The sequence below is a fragment of the Mustela lutreola genome, chromosome 11 (assembly GCF_030435805.1).
Source record: "Mustela lutreola isolate mMusLut2 chromosome 11, mMusLut2.pri, whole genome shotgun sequence".
Taxonomy (NCBI): domain Eukaryota; kingdom Metazoa; phylum Chordata; class Mammalia; order Carnivora; family Mustelidae; genus Mustela; species Mustela lutreola.
Window position 1 is genome coordinate 38,943,946 of NC_081300.1, and position 15,908 is coordinate 38,959,853.

At 34.1% G+C, this 15,908-nt stretch overlaps 1 protein-coding gene across 2 annotated transcripts in view; it reads left to right on the forward strand.

Annotated features, from left to right (window-relative positions):
• The window catches only part of CCDC178 (coiled-coil domain containing 178), a 442,908-nt gene that overhangs the window by 265,346 nt on the left and 161,654 nt on the right, over positions 1 to 15,908 (forward strand). The window lies entirely within an intron of this gene.

Sequence of the window (15,908 nt, forward strand, 5' to 3'; positions counted from 1 at the left end):
GAAAGTTGTCCATTCCTGAACTTCTGGCCATCAGAACTGTGAAATAATAAATGGCTGTTGTATTAAGCTGCTAAATTTGTGGTGATTTGTTATGCAGCAATACAGAAGTAATACAATGCCACTCCACTAACTATCTATAATTTTACTTCTATAAAATTAATTGAAATCATTCCTATCTTAAATTTTTCAAGTAGTCTTCGGATCCTTGATTTTCCTTCTAAAGCAGATGTCCTTAATACCATTAGTGTGGAATAGGTTTAGCCGTCAGAGTTGTGATCCTAATCTCCCAAATTTCCTTGAATCCCCAGAGGTGAGTTGAGATTTAGAAAGGTAAAACCACCTCTGTAATAGCTCAGCTTTGCAGAAGCACCCTGGTTTTCAAAGCTGTGTGGCAGACCTTAGGTTAATGATTCACAGTAATCCTAATTGTCTCAGTGATGACTAACAAACTGTGGCAATTCCTTGAATAGTAAGTTTCAGAAAATATTAGAAAAATTGTATCATTTTCTATTTCAAACCAAGAAACAGTCTCTTAACTATAGAGAACAAACTGATGGTTGCCAGAGGGGTAGGGATGAGAGGATGGGTTAAACAGGTGATGGGGTTTAAGGAATGCACTTGTGATGAGCACCAGGTGTTATATAGAAGTGTTGAATCACTACATGGTACATCTGAAACTAATATTGCACTGTATGTTAACTAACTGGAATTTAAATAAAAACTTAAAAAAAAAACGCTTTCAAGCAGAAAATAATCTCAAATTCTATTTGAGATTGGCATTAATTTGCCAAAATAAACTACAAGTTTTAAAAATCATTTCATTTGCAATATTATGACTATCATTTATATTATGACTACTTAGAATGCACTAACCCTAAAGAATAGTTAGTAGTAGATTTCTCTCAAAGTAAATTGAGAAAGTACCTAGATTGATACAGAATCACTGATTCCTTGAAAGTATATAGAAATTCAGGAGGAACTGACCTGATGTCTGTAATGAACTATGAACTATCAGCAATGGAGTGCAGTAGGAAAAAAATTACCAAACAACACAGATGTAGCCTTGCAGAGATATGTATGAAGATAAATACAATCTCTGTCCAGTAGCTATACACATTTTAATCAGAATTCTATTGTAGGCTTTGTAGCTGAAGAAAAATTCAAAATTTGGGGAGTTTTTCACACACTATTAAGGTGATCAGATTATGAGAAATAGGAGCTTTAAAACTTGCTATTACTGTTGTTCCTAATGGGAAAAAAAGATGTTGAAAATGAATTTTTCGTAGGATTTTCTTGCCATAAAGCTGTAACAAATTCTGGATATAGTACATTGCAATAAGGGAAATTATATAAAATAGAACTATATTGAAACATGATACTTTTATACTAATATTTGTAAACACTAATGCTTTGCTGTCCGTCTGTGAGTGCAATTTCCAGATATGAAAACACTGGGACTAAGTCATTAAGGAGCATCAGGGATTAGGATGAATTGGAAAGATACTATCCTACAGGCATTTAAATTATATATATACATAAGCAACTGTTGCCATGTTCCATTTAGCCCACATATTGCCAAGTTTGTGTTTTAGAAATTTGATGGAAGATAGATGAAAATGGTAAAAAGCTATTTGCCTCATATTCTGCTTCTGGATTTTTCTGAGGCCTCCTTTAACTTAGAGGCAGATCAGTAAATGTAGTTATCCACCATTACTTAGTAACCGATTAATAACCACTAAGTGCTTATTAACTATTAGTAATGATTTTGGAATTCAGTATCCAATTTTCATTTCAATGTTCTTCTCACTTACTGGACTCTCTCTCTTCCAGCCCCCAAGGTACCTTCTCACGTATGCTTGGCTCCAGATCACATGGTGATCTGGACCACTAGGGTCCCTGCCGGACAACATTCCCAGGACAGAGGCAGAGCCCTGTGCTGCAGACATTCTCTGGTATCTGGAATTTTCCCCCACTCTTCCTTCTTTTCACCTTGTCTATTAAAAGAGAGAAGGGATCCTCCAGTTCTTGTCTCATGAAGGTTTACATCTACTTTGCCTAGAAATAGACCAACCTCTTCATCTGAGTAGCAAAGAAGGGGGTGGGAAAGGTGCTGTCATAGAGAATCATTTGCTGCTCACTTTTCTCCTTTATCAATCTCCCCTAATAGTTCAAAGTCCAGTTGCTTTCTATTTAAAAAAAAAAAAAAATTTCTCTGTGGAAACTACCAAGTCTTGTCTATAATGATGTTGCGTCTGTTTTATGACAAAAGGCACTAACACAGAAATTTGAATGCTTTTTAATTTCTCATGTTCTACCTGACATCTATAATCACTAGCCTGGAAAGAATTTTAACCAATGACATTAAGATGAAGAATTCAGCATTCCTTGAACAAGCCTTGAATTTTAGGTTTTTTATATGTGTGGAATCATGCAATTTCTATAACTTAACCAGTAGTGTCCCTTGCATTCAATCCAAAAGCATCTCAGATAGTAGCCTGTGCCAGATGTTTCTGAGGGAGTAAAACATATAATGTACCTAATTTTGCAAAACTACACAATAGGTAGACATTTCTTTCTCACCCCAGCTGGTAATCAGTTTATGCCCTGAAGCTTGGAGATTTATAGCCCTTGTAATTTTATCCTAAACAGAGTAATTGCAGATACTCTTCCATTGCTATTATTTTAATTAGTGATGAAGACTTTGCCAAGATGTTGAATTTCAAAGTAATGAATTTCATCTGGGTAAGATCTGGTAGGTAGTTGTGACCATTTTCAAGATAGCTTTTATCCTCGCAAATTATTTTCTTATCAATTTTGAAGTTTTTATTTATTTAGGAATTTTACCCCAGTTTATTCTAAAATTGTTTAAGAAATGTCATGCCACTGACAAGTCATTAAGTCTCTTTCCAAAAACATCAAAGTCCAACGAAAGAAATGTACACATTGTTAACTTTAAATGTAAATGTTTTTTAAAATTATCAGAAGTTATTGATTTTTAACAGATAATTTGCACAAAACAATTCAGTGTGCACAAGAGTATAAAATAATTTCCTTAAAGTTTTAATGTTCAGGAAGACTAAACTATAATTTAATTCATTGTGGCTTCCTCTCACCAGACATTTAATCTTGTTAAGTGTGGGTTTTCTTTTGTATTTTGATATTCCATGGAGAATGAAAAAGAAATGCTTAGGTAGAGTTGGGTTTTAAGGAATTTTCTTATAAACAGAGGTTTCTCATCAAAGACCATGATCTTATTTTTATTTAAAAAAAACACACACACACACAACAAAACAAAACTTTTTAAACCCTTGGTTTTTATGAGTAGGATTTACAAGGGTCTGTCATAGTCAACTTAGGCCCATGGCTTGGTTATTTCATTTATAATAGGTGTGCCTTTTAATCAGCATGGATTTTCTTTGATGTTCATGTTTTTTTCTCTGTAGAAATGCAGGAATTCACCATCATCTTCTGTTTGTCCTGGCCATAAGTACTTGTGGTAGGGTACAGAATAATCACTGAAACAAATGGAGCGATAATAATAGGGAAGACGTTTGGAGCCCAAGTGCTGATCTTGTTCCCCCAATTCATATGATGAACCCAACATTAAAGCTAACTGGCTATGAAAGCTAACAAAGTGAAACTTGCAGTAGACAGCCAGTGTGACTCTGCTGTTGTACCTTCTTCTGCTGAGCTCTTCACTTTATCTTTCAGAAAACATAATCTACTCCAGAATTCCATCACCAGGCAAATGAATGAGTGAATGAATAAAGGAATGAAAGTTATGTAGCTGGAAAATAAAGGAGAAAGAAAACTCCAAAGAGAAATTTGTAACTAATTTTTTCAGAGGAAACTTAATTTTTGAATATAATTAGCAGATTTAAATTGGACATGATCATCTAGCTTCTATTTTGAATTTTATTTCACTTATTCTTTCTTCCCAGGTAACAAAAAGGTTGAAAATAAGAAGGAATATAGCATATAACATTACCTAACACAGTGGGGCAGAGAATTTTGCTAGCAGTCCATTTTCCCTATACAGAAAACTGGAGAGAAACTTAGACTGTGCTTGTACTGATCTGAGTGTATAAAAGACGGCTCATTTTAAGAAGATCCATTTAGACTAAAGCCATATAAAAATTGTGATTTTTTTGTCTTATCAAAATATAAAAAATACCAGGCTTATTATCCAACTTAAATGTTGATATATAATTTACAGATTTATGAAAGCTGAATAGTTTTATATATTTAATACAACAGTTTGGTAAAGACTTACTGGTTTGAAACCTTCTCATTTGTTAGTTTTGGCAATCTGGACAGCTTTAGGGAAGAAAAGCGGTAGACAACCTAGCTTTAGCGCTCAAGGAAAATAAAAGTAATAGGAACAAAGATTAAAATTATATATTTAATTATAATTTTATTAAATGGAACTATAATGAACTACGTGATAATTGACCACTTGAACGTTATATTACTAGTCCTTCTGTATACTTTACCATGCATTTTCACTTCCACTCAGTTATTTTATTTTTATAATTACGTTAGGTAGTGGGGCAAATTTTATTGATCTTATGAAAGGAGAATAATAGTAATACATAGCTAATACACAATAGACTTTGAGACCTGTCCTTCCCATTGTATCTAACTGCTGTCCTTGTATTAATTGTGTCTAAATAATTTTTTCATAGAATCCATGGAGAAAGGTAAAATGTGAAAATTTAACTAATAACATACAGAATTGGTCAAGAAGATGTTTGACCTACCCCAAACCAACGCAATTTCCAACCTTAAAAAAAATCTACAAATAAAAATGATCACATTAACAGTAAAGGAAGGAAAGATCACATAATAATCTAAATATATTTGTGAAATTTAAAGACCATTTATGATAACTAACAAACCAGAAATAGGAAATAACTTGTTTAACCTGAGAAAAAAATGACTTTAGAAGTTGTGATTATTTGAAAACATTATTTATACATTGAAAGTCTAATGGATTCTACAGATAAATGCTAAAATTAATTCATGAATTGGAGTCAGTGGATTGAAAATAAACAAAGATTTATGGCCTATCCATCTAGTAGCCATAAATAACGATAAAATAAATCTTAAATGAATACTATTTATAATTGAATAGCTGAACATCAAATGCCCAGGTATGTGTCTCCACAGAAAACTACAAACGTCTCTGACAAAAACCAAAGATATTCTAAACAAATGAAGTGATCTACTAAGTTTATGAATTAGAAATTTCAAATTTTAAAGAATATGAATTCTTCCAAATTAACTTATATGTGTAATGGAATCAAAATTAAAAACTCAAGCAGAATTTTTGGAAATTGATGCATGAGTATTCTGAAATGTATGAGACTCCCTAAAGGTCAAGTGTAGTGAAGACATACTTGAAGAAGGATAAAGTTAGAGACTTACACTACCAGATATCCAGATTTACTATAAGGCTACAGTATAAGAAAGTGTGCTATTGGTGCAAAAATAAGAGAAAAATACAATAGAATAGAGGTTCCAGAAACAGACCCAGTATGTAAACATGGCTTGTTGATTTATAAAAAGATGCCACCAAAATGGTGTAAGAGAATGTATTGGAAAATAACTGGTACAAAATCAACAAATGACACATGAGTGATTAAGTATCTATACTAAAAAATAATCTTGACCTTTTATTTCACAACATCTATAAAAATCAATTCCACTACATATGTAATTGTGAAAGGTATATAAAGCTTTTCGAGAAAAACATATGAGAACATCTAATTTATTCTGGAGTTGCCAAAGATGTTTAAAATAAGATACAACTACCAATTGTGAAAGAAAATGTTCATAAACTGTAGTCTTTTAAAATTAAGAACTTCCATTGATCAAGACACCGTTAAAGAATGAAAAGACAAGCCACAGTTAGAAAAACTACTTAGGATACACTTACCCAGCAAAATTCTCTCATCCATAATAAATGAGGAACCCCTAACAGAACAATAAAGATAGGCAGCTTAATTAAGAAAAAATGGCAAACACTTGAAAAATCAGTTCGCAAAAAGGGCTATACAAAGGGGCAATAAGCATATGAAAAGGCAGTCATTATAATAATCATAGAAATGCAAATTAAAACTATCATGATTTGTCTCTAAATACTTAAATAGCTGAAATTTAAAAATATAGATAATGTAGAGTAACAGGAACTCTCAAATATCTCAGGTGAGAAGATAAATTGGTATACTCATTTAAAAAATGCTGACACTATCAAACTAGAGTTGAATGTATGTATGATTTGACTTCTAGATGTCAAGATTTAGTATATATGTGTCCAAAATACGTTAATGTTTTGTACAAAACGTTAACAGCTTTTATTATTCATAATAGCTCCCCCACAAAAATTCATTAACGGCAGAATGGATAAACTGTAGTTTATTCATACAATGGAATAATATATAGCAATGTAATGAATAAAGTGTTGCCACACAGAAAAATGTGGGTGAATCTAACAGAATTGGTAATAAGCAAAGGATGCCAGACTCGAGTGTATACACTGTGGGATTATAATTATACGACAACTGAAAATAAGCAAAACTTAAGAGTTGGGAGTGTGGTTCATTATTAACTGAAAAGGGACATGAGTGAAGCTTTTGTGGTAAGGGTTATTTTTTCTATATTTTCATCTAGGTGATGGTAATGTAGGGATGTTCATTTATTAAAAAATAATTCTTTTTAACTATGTAGGTATGTTGCCCCTCAATTAAAAAAAAATTAAAACAAATCAATGTAATTAACATAGATTTTAATGGAGAGAAAACACACTTGCCACAACCTTTTTATAAAGGATATATACCAACTGCAAAAATTTTGCATTTTTTAATAAAACAGAATTTAGGTGAGCATTGACTATACATTCCAGATTTAAGAGAGTACAGTAAAATTTCTTTAAACATATTTTGCCATTTAGATGTTTTAGCAGTTTTGACAAGTTTATTCTCCTTGTATTATGTATATAGATATAAAAACTATATAATTATCTTAGAAATCTAGCAATCTGTTTATATTCGTGAGAGTTGGTTAATATTTCTGAAAGTTTAAGAAATTACTCACCCAACAGCTTCTTAGACTGTCAAAAGTTATAATGACCTGTGGTGTATAAATCACCATACTTGAACCATACTTGAATCTTACTTGTAGTAACTGCATCTGATGTGGAAAGAGGGGTCAAGCTGGACCTGGCTGCCACTGGAATGAAGTACTGTTCCATTACCATATCAACAGACAGCTCAGAAATACTCAGGCAGAAACAGACCCAGACCAGGTTTAAGAAGGTAATAGACAGAGGTAATAGAAAGAGGTGTCCTTTTTACTTGCTGTATTTTGTTTTGCTTTTAGTAATTTATCCCATCCAAATAATCTCTTTAACAGAAGAGCTTTTTTTAATTATTGTAAGTTGAATTCCTACTAATACGAGTAGAATTTTTCAAAATAAACATTTTTTTCAAAATCATTTGCATGATCAACCATCAATAGACACGTTAAGCATTTAAAAATTACTAACTAGGGAGTTTTGTACTTAACAGAATAGGATATTCATAATATATTTAAGTTTATATTTAATCACTATGAAGAAACATGTAACCAAATTTTCTTCACTATTTTAATTATAGACCTTTAATATATAATCAATAAATTGTCAAGTGAATGAATAAATATATTTCAAAATAGGCATAATAGTTTAGTCTATCTGGTACAGTTAACATAAGCAGAAATTTAGTTGGGAGCTCATGGCGTGGTCTATATCATGTTAGAATTGATTTTTTGGTGTTTATTCACATGCTCTAAGTTACTTCACACACTGACAGAATAAATGCTTTATACAAAAATAAGTGAATTATTCAATAGTTTTAAAAATTCATTTATCAGTGAACTTGTTGCAAAGAAGAATCAATGCTTGATTTTCCATCATCAAACAGTTTTTATGGAACATATTATTAATTTTTATAAATCTAGGACCTAACACAATACCTGAGTCACCATGGTAATTTTATGTTACTGCCTTAATAAATTCATGTGAACTTAGAAGCTTGAAATAATACTGTTATTTTCTCACAGCTCTGTATGTCAAAAGTCTTGAGTGAGTCTCACTGGTTAAAATCAAGTTGTGGGAGACTCCCTAGAGGCATCAGTTTCAGATTCCTGGCAGAATTCAGTTTCCTGTAGTTGTGGGAACTAGGTCCCTGTTTTCCTTCTGGCTATGGACAGAAGGCCATTTCTACCTTGCAGAGGCTGCTTGCATTCCTTGACTGGTAGCCTCCTTTCATCTTTAAATGGGGAAAAAGAGACGATCAAGTCTTGCTTTCATTTTAATTTTGCCCTATAGCTTCCTTTACATTCTCTGAACTTCGGCCCAGAAAGATTCTCCAATTTTAACAATTTATGTGATTAGATTATCCCACCTACGTAATCTAAAAATCATCCCTTCAGCTCCCGTTCTGTCCTTAAATCACACCTGCGATCTCCTTTGCCATGAACGATAGCATATTCATAGGCTCCTGAGATGATAGCCCCAATAGTTATCCATAAGAACCCCCAAGGACACACTTCTGAAGGGCTGACTTGATCACAGACGCCTGGAAGAATAGATGGCCTTCAGACACTTCAGATAGCTTCCATGAATGTCATTTTATTCAAATTGAAGCTCGTGGTTTCTTCATTGGGGGAGTCCAGATTTCAGCACGTAATGGCATAGGAATGAACTGATTTCCACTCAAGGGCTATGCTCAGGCTAATGTTTGCTCTGAGATCAAAGAAAGAAGGTTTCAGAAGTGAACAGAGCATTTTATTCCAGGAGGCTTTCCCGCCCTTCTCGTCCTGCCTTCCTCTCGCCCTCCCACCTTTCCGTCTTTCCTTTCTTCCCGGAAAAACTGAAAGAAAGAAATGTTTACGAGGGAGAAAGTTAGTCTGACATTGGCAAAGGTATGAAGTAGGAATGGCACTTGGAACACAGGACAAAGAAAGGATGAACCCTATGAAACTGAGGAGCTTTGCCTGTCTCATCTGAAGAGAGAACAGTGTATAAAGTGTTTCAATTTAAAACATAGAGTACTTCTCCATAATGAAGCCATGGAAATACATGGGAAATTTGTTTTGCTTTTTAAAAAAATCTTTGGGATAAGTAATTTGAATGCTGCTACTGTATTCTTATTTACTATTGTTTGTTTTTAAGATTTCGTGTATTGGAGACAGAGAGAGAGAATGTGCATACATGAGCAGGGCAGAAGGAGTGGGGGGAGAGGGAGAGGGAGAAGCAGACTCCCCACTGAGCAGGGAGCCTGATGCAGGGCTCAATCCCAGGACCCTGAGTTCATGACCTGAGCCTAAGGCAGATGCTAACCCACTGAGCCACCCAGGCACGCCTCTTGTTTATTACTTTTAAGCTTTCTTTTAAAGTGTTCTTATCCATCTGCAACCAAGAAGATCCTCTGTATTTTTTAAAAATCAAGTTATAGTTATTTCTTGTGAAACTGTCTTACTATTTTTTTTTTTTTTCATTTTAATCTCCTGGGTTGTGAGAACACAGCTTAGCAAAGTGTATAAAGGCAGCAAAGCAGGTAGTTTAGATTTCTGTTAGTCTTCCAAGGAAAACCTACAAGTAAACTGGAATACAACACAGAGAGATTATACAGTAAAATGCTTTTGTAAACTAGGATTTAAAGAACTGGAAACCTTATTATTTTTCTCAGTCAAAATGTAAATGGGTAAATTTTTATGTTTTTATGTTGTAAAAATGAATTTTGAAATGTTTCTCTACAGAATGAGATAACACGTAAAATGCCTTCCAACTATAATACTCCAAAAAGTCCACCTATTTAAGAAATATTTGGCTGGAGTAGATCCTTAAAGAAAATAAAAATTATTCACGTTCAGCCCACCTATTTCCTCTGCCCTGTGTCAACGGGACATGAGTATAATATAATTCATTTATCTAGTCATTCAATAATGTTTACTGAGATACTAATATGTACTGGGCCAAAAAATAAGGTACAAAAAGTTCATAGAAGGAAATTAATACAAAGATATTAACTATAATAACTATAATAAATAATGGTGGTTGCAGTGACGGCTATACATAGTACAGTAATACAGTACTGACGGGGCCTTACCCAGTGCCAGTTTTCCAAGACAAGTTGAAAATTCTAATCTTTACACATTTAACCATGTATCAGTACATACATGCAGATTTGCTATCAGTGAATCAGGAATTACTTCCCAATAACATAAATGCCAGGTTTATTGTTTTGTTGTTGTTGTTTTGCATCCCTGCTAAGGAGATTCTAGCTTGTTTTACATTTTTTTATTCTCTGGCTTTCTTCATGTCTTTACATAGATTAAACAGAAAACTACTTACGTGTATCTCCATATAAGAATATAATTGTATTTGTCCTATACTTACTTAAGCAAATTTATTGGCACTCTTGTGCCTTCATGCTGGCTAATGTGGCATATTGATACAGAAACAAACTATCTCTAATCCGCCTTTCCAGAAAGACCAAACGTTGTCAGTTTCATTCATTTTCCACCACCACTATCCAAATGAATACCTTGCCAGCCTTCAAAATGAAGGCAGCCATAGGTGAATTACACAATATACATCTCACCTTTTATTCATTGTCTTCGATTTCTGTGAAGTGTCTTATAATCTGAAAAAAAAAAAAAAATACATGGGGCAGTCATTATATCCCAAATGTTTTTCATTGTTTGAGACATTTCTATTTTTTATGCCATGGTGACTTGGAAAGAAAAATAGGTTGAGGAAATGATGGGAAGGGAAAATAGTATCTTCAGGAAGGATGATAACAAGGGGAATTTAGTTGAATGGGATCATGCTTGGCAAACATAATGAGGATGAAGCAATAGGAAAAAAAGAGGACATAGGAAAAAAAGGAATAAATAAGTTGAAGAAAAATGAAAGATGAGAGAAAAGGAAGACATAGAGGGAAATAACTATAAATTTGGTAAATAATTATAATGGCAGATTTCTTTATGTCTTCATATGTTATGACCATGACTAGTTGATATTCAGAATAAATCTTAGGGTTGTGGCCCTGGGGGACCTTATGTTGCAGAGATATATACGAGAGTTGTTTGGTGTTTGGTGACTTATTTTAAGGGTTTTCATTAAAACCCTGAAAAAAATGTGTAAGATCTAATAACCCATCCATTTAATCATTTTAAGAGAGAATGGTGTCATTGCTGACTATATAGAACCTGCATATCTTTCCATTTTCATTTATTTTGCCTCCCCATACCTATAATTCCCAGTTGTTTCTTTCCAGCTCTCATTGGTCCTTTCTCGTGTGTTGAATTATGCAATATTTATCAATCTGTTTCTGTCTTGTGTACTCAATACTATTTTAAAGATCATCCTGTGTTACTATAATATATAGCTAGTGCCTTTCTTCTAATCATTTTATAGTCTTTCATGGTAGGTGACCACCACATTTTACTAAGCCATTCAGCAAATGAATGGACATCTATGTCACCTGCAAAATTAAGCTTTAAGTTAGCAATGTAAAGTTAACCATGGACCCCCAAATCAGAAATTACAGTAGAACAATGAACAGACCTCTAGCTTCCTATAATGCAGGACCTACACGAACCACATTTAATTGAAAAAGGTGTAGGGTAGATGCATTCAGGCATTATTTATGGTATCTTCACAGCTCTGACAACTCTCTGCAAAGTTATCGTGTCCATTTTGAGGGCACTTAAAAAGCTCACAAGCATCTCCTTATTTTAAAGGTCTTGGAGACACTTTTGAATTATTAATAGGCTGTGACTCCTTAATATATGCCTTTGCTTGAAAAACAAAATGCTTTCAGCAGTCTTTCTCTTTGTGCAGGTATATGTACAGCCAAAATCAACCTTGAATGAGAGACCTAGATTGAAACTTTGTTTTTCATGATACTGATATACTAGAGCAAGGTTCAGCAAACTTTTCGTACAAAGGAAAAGATAGTGAGTATTTTAGGGTTTGTGACCCAGTCGGTCTCTGTTGCCATTACTCAACTCAGCCACCACAGAATAAAGGCAATCATGACACTATGTAAATGAACGAGGGAATAGTGCTCCACTAACATTTCTTTACAAAAATAGGCGGTGGGCTAGATTTGGCTGGAAAGACATAATTTGATGAAACTTCTTCTAGAAAGTGATTTTGGGGGTCATCTGGGTGGCTCAGTTGTTACGTATCTGCCTTCTGCTTAGTTTATGATCCCAGGACCCGAGGATCCTGCGCCACCTCGGGCTTCCTGCTCCGGGTGATCCTGCTTCTCCCTCTCCCGCTGCCTGCGCCTCCCCCTGCTGTGCTTTCTCTCTCTGTCAGTAGAATAAATAAATGCAATCTTAAAAAAGAAAGTGATTTTTTTTCCATATCAGGATTAAGTTACTTGGGGGACTAGATGGGTCTCAAAATGAGTATTTATAGAAAATTGCCTCAGGTATTTTTAATCCTATTGAGATCTGTCACAAAGGTTTAGACAGTGCTCCAATATGAGTAACAACATCAGGCGATCAGAGATGCTCATGGTCGTTTATCAGCAAGGAGACTATCCAACTGAAAGAAGCAGAAGAGAAAAAGCATTAGTAATAATTTTATCTATAAGGATATTTTACTAGAATGCAAATAAGTTACTATACTTTTCATAGTTGGCACTTCTGAAATTGGGCCTAAATTTTTCTGACCCCATATTCCCAAGGAAAAAAGACACTGAAGCATTTTTTAATATATACTTAATTATATATAGTTTTATATATATATATATATATATATATATATATATATATATATTTAATTCCAAAAAACTCTCTTCTCCGTGAGCATCCAGTTTATTTTGAAAGACTGATGTGATTCTATAAAATATCCAAAAATTAGAACATTCACACCTATCAATCTAGAATCTTAACACATCCTGTAATTCACATTCAAGATTAGGAAGTGATATAGTCCCAGAAAGGATATTAGGCTGAAATCAGATTGTATTCTAGCAGTACTGATATTCTCTTCCTGTGTGAGGTTAGATAAGATATTGATTTTCCTGGCCTCCACTTCCTCATCGACAAGTAAGGGTTTTTGAAAAGTTTCTGTTCCTTAAATTCTTGGAATAAACTAGTACTGTCTGTCTAGAGTATGAAAATGGCTGTATTTGTGAAGAAGGACTTTAATATTCTATTTCATGTGCCTCTCTACTATTTGTGTGTAATGTAATCAACAAGCATTCTTTTATAATGGATTTTATAAAGATTTTATAAATGGGTTTTAAAAAGAAATATTTAAATTCTCATATTACATGGATGTGGCAATGAAATTGGCATTAAGCACAAATATTTTCAAAATTAAACATTTACTACAAATAAAAGGTGAGTTCAGGTTACTTGACTATAGCAATAGGAAGTTATAAAATATCTTATATTTTAATTTTTCAATGAATTTAGTTAATTTATGCTATATTGTATGTACTTGAACCTCTTCGATCAGTCTCACATTTGTAATAAAGTTTCTAGGTACTATTCTTACAGTTTCTGCATTTATGTAGTACATTATTACTTTATGATAAAGTTAGTTGATAATTCCTTAACTCTTTTTGCTGATGACCTTTTAAAGCTGCATAATTAGAATAAGTTGTGGTTATTGTATTGGAATCTCTCTCCCATGGGCCAACAAGGCAGCACATTAATTCTCTGCATCACCCACTCCATGTGCAGTGCCATCAGCACAAAGATATTATTCTTTGTAATTACATAAAGAAAGGGTCTATTTAATGTTAACTGACCTTTCTGTGACTGATCAGCCTTTTCCACCAGTGAAGTAGAAGTGTATATCATTAAAATGTGAGTAAATAGGAAACCTTTCTAAATCTTAAACTATTCAAATCAGGACATGCATATGAAGAGGAAATTGTTCAGTCTTTCACCTGCCATGGTGAAAAGAGTACCAGACTTTAAATATATATTTTAAAAATATTGACAAATTCAAATACAATTGAATTACAAAACGCATAGAAATATTTAGCAAGGAAGTGATATATGAATATGTTTCTGTTTAACCATCTTAAACAATATTAGAGGACACATTATTTAACTGAAGGTTAAAATTTGAAGTTTACTTAATAAGTAGTAAATTTATAGGAATTATTACTACTGTGGCTTATCACTTATAGAGGACATGCATGTAATATAATTGCTTACATCATGTATTTTTATCTTGAAAAAATTCACTGGTATATATAGATTATGTGACACCAATTTTTACCCTCTTTTTCTTACTACAAAATTTGTTTCTCTCATCAGTTACATTGCATTCTTTGAGGGGTATGCATTATATGGAAGAAAACTGGTCAGATAGAAATTCAATAGCTAATGGTAGGGCATTTGTAAAGCATTTCTTTTTTTTTTTTTTTTAAGATTTTTTATTTGTTTATTTAACAGAAAGAGAGACACAATGAGAAAGAGAGAGCACAGGCTGGAGGAGTAGGAGAGGGAGAAGCAGGCTCCCCACTGAGCAGGGAGCCTGATGCTGGGCTCGATTCCAGGACCCTGGAATCATGACCTGAGCTAAAGGCAGCTGCTTAACGACTGAGCCACCCAGGCATCCCTGTAAAGCATTTCTTAAAGACATCAGGTAGTTATAGGAGAAATGCTACAGTCAACATACACCCACGTTAATTATGTGGTTTTTAATATTTAACAAGCATCTATAGCTCTAGGATAGATTTTTTGTGCTGATAACATAGACAGGACTCTGTATATGAAATATATTCAGAATCTGCTTTAAAAAGATGACTCTTGGGGCACGTGGGTGGCTCAGTTGGTTAAGCAACTGCCTTTGGCTCAGGTCATGATCCTGGAGTCCTGGGATCCAGTCCCGCACTGGGCTGCCTGCTCAGCGGGGCGTCTGCTTCTCCCTCTGACTCTCTCCCCTCTCGTGCTCTCTCTCTCACTCATTCTCTCTCAAATGAATAAATAAAATCTTTTAAAAAATGACTCTTCCTTGAAACTTTGGTTATCACTTTCACTGGATCTGATCTCTCATGGAACTACTATCATTTGGGTATGTCTTTTATCCTTTTTCATGGATGATGTATTCTGGTGTAGTTAGCTTTGTGAATGCCTCAGTTTCCTTATCTGATCGCAAGCTTCCTCAGCCCTGAAATTGTGTATTTTTTCAAATATCTACAATGAACAGCATCTAAAAATAATAAGGAACAAGCAGGGTTAATACAGAGTATTAATACTCAATGGGTACTCAGTGGATACTTCTGAATTCTTTAAGAGGCAATGTCATGGTCTCTGTTGGTGAACTTTATGAGTGAATTGACAGCATCTATATTTGTAACCCCATCAGGGAGCTAAGATAAAGAGTCCTGATTGTTTATCATATATGTATGTAGTCATGTGTGGGGGTGCTGGAGTGGAGTATCTACCAGTAACCTGGCAGGGACAGGTGCTATTCGACCTCTCAGAGTGTCCTCAAGAGTGCTTTGTGTATACCAGTTGCTCAGTAAGCATTTTGAATAAATTACTGGATAGAGAGCATTCTGTCAAACATGGTAATATATAGAGTCTGAGGCACGTAACAACCTTGATGCGGAGGACTGATTTGTTCATTTAAAAATCAAGAATGTTCAAGACTAATTATCAGAGAACTCATGTTGGACAAGAGACTGGTTTCCATGGCAGCACAGACAAGGAAGTGGGTCCTGGGAGAGTTAGAACAGTTATTTGCTCCTTTGAGGCTTCAGGGTATCGACACATATCATTCTTACAGACTTGCTTCTTGGAAACACTGGGGAGGACTCTCGTTTTCTGTAGTAATTGGTGTATAGATTTTAAGGGAACAGCAATACAGTAATGCCTCTCTG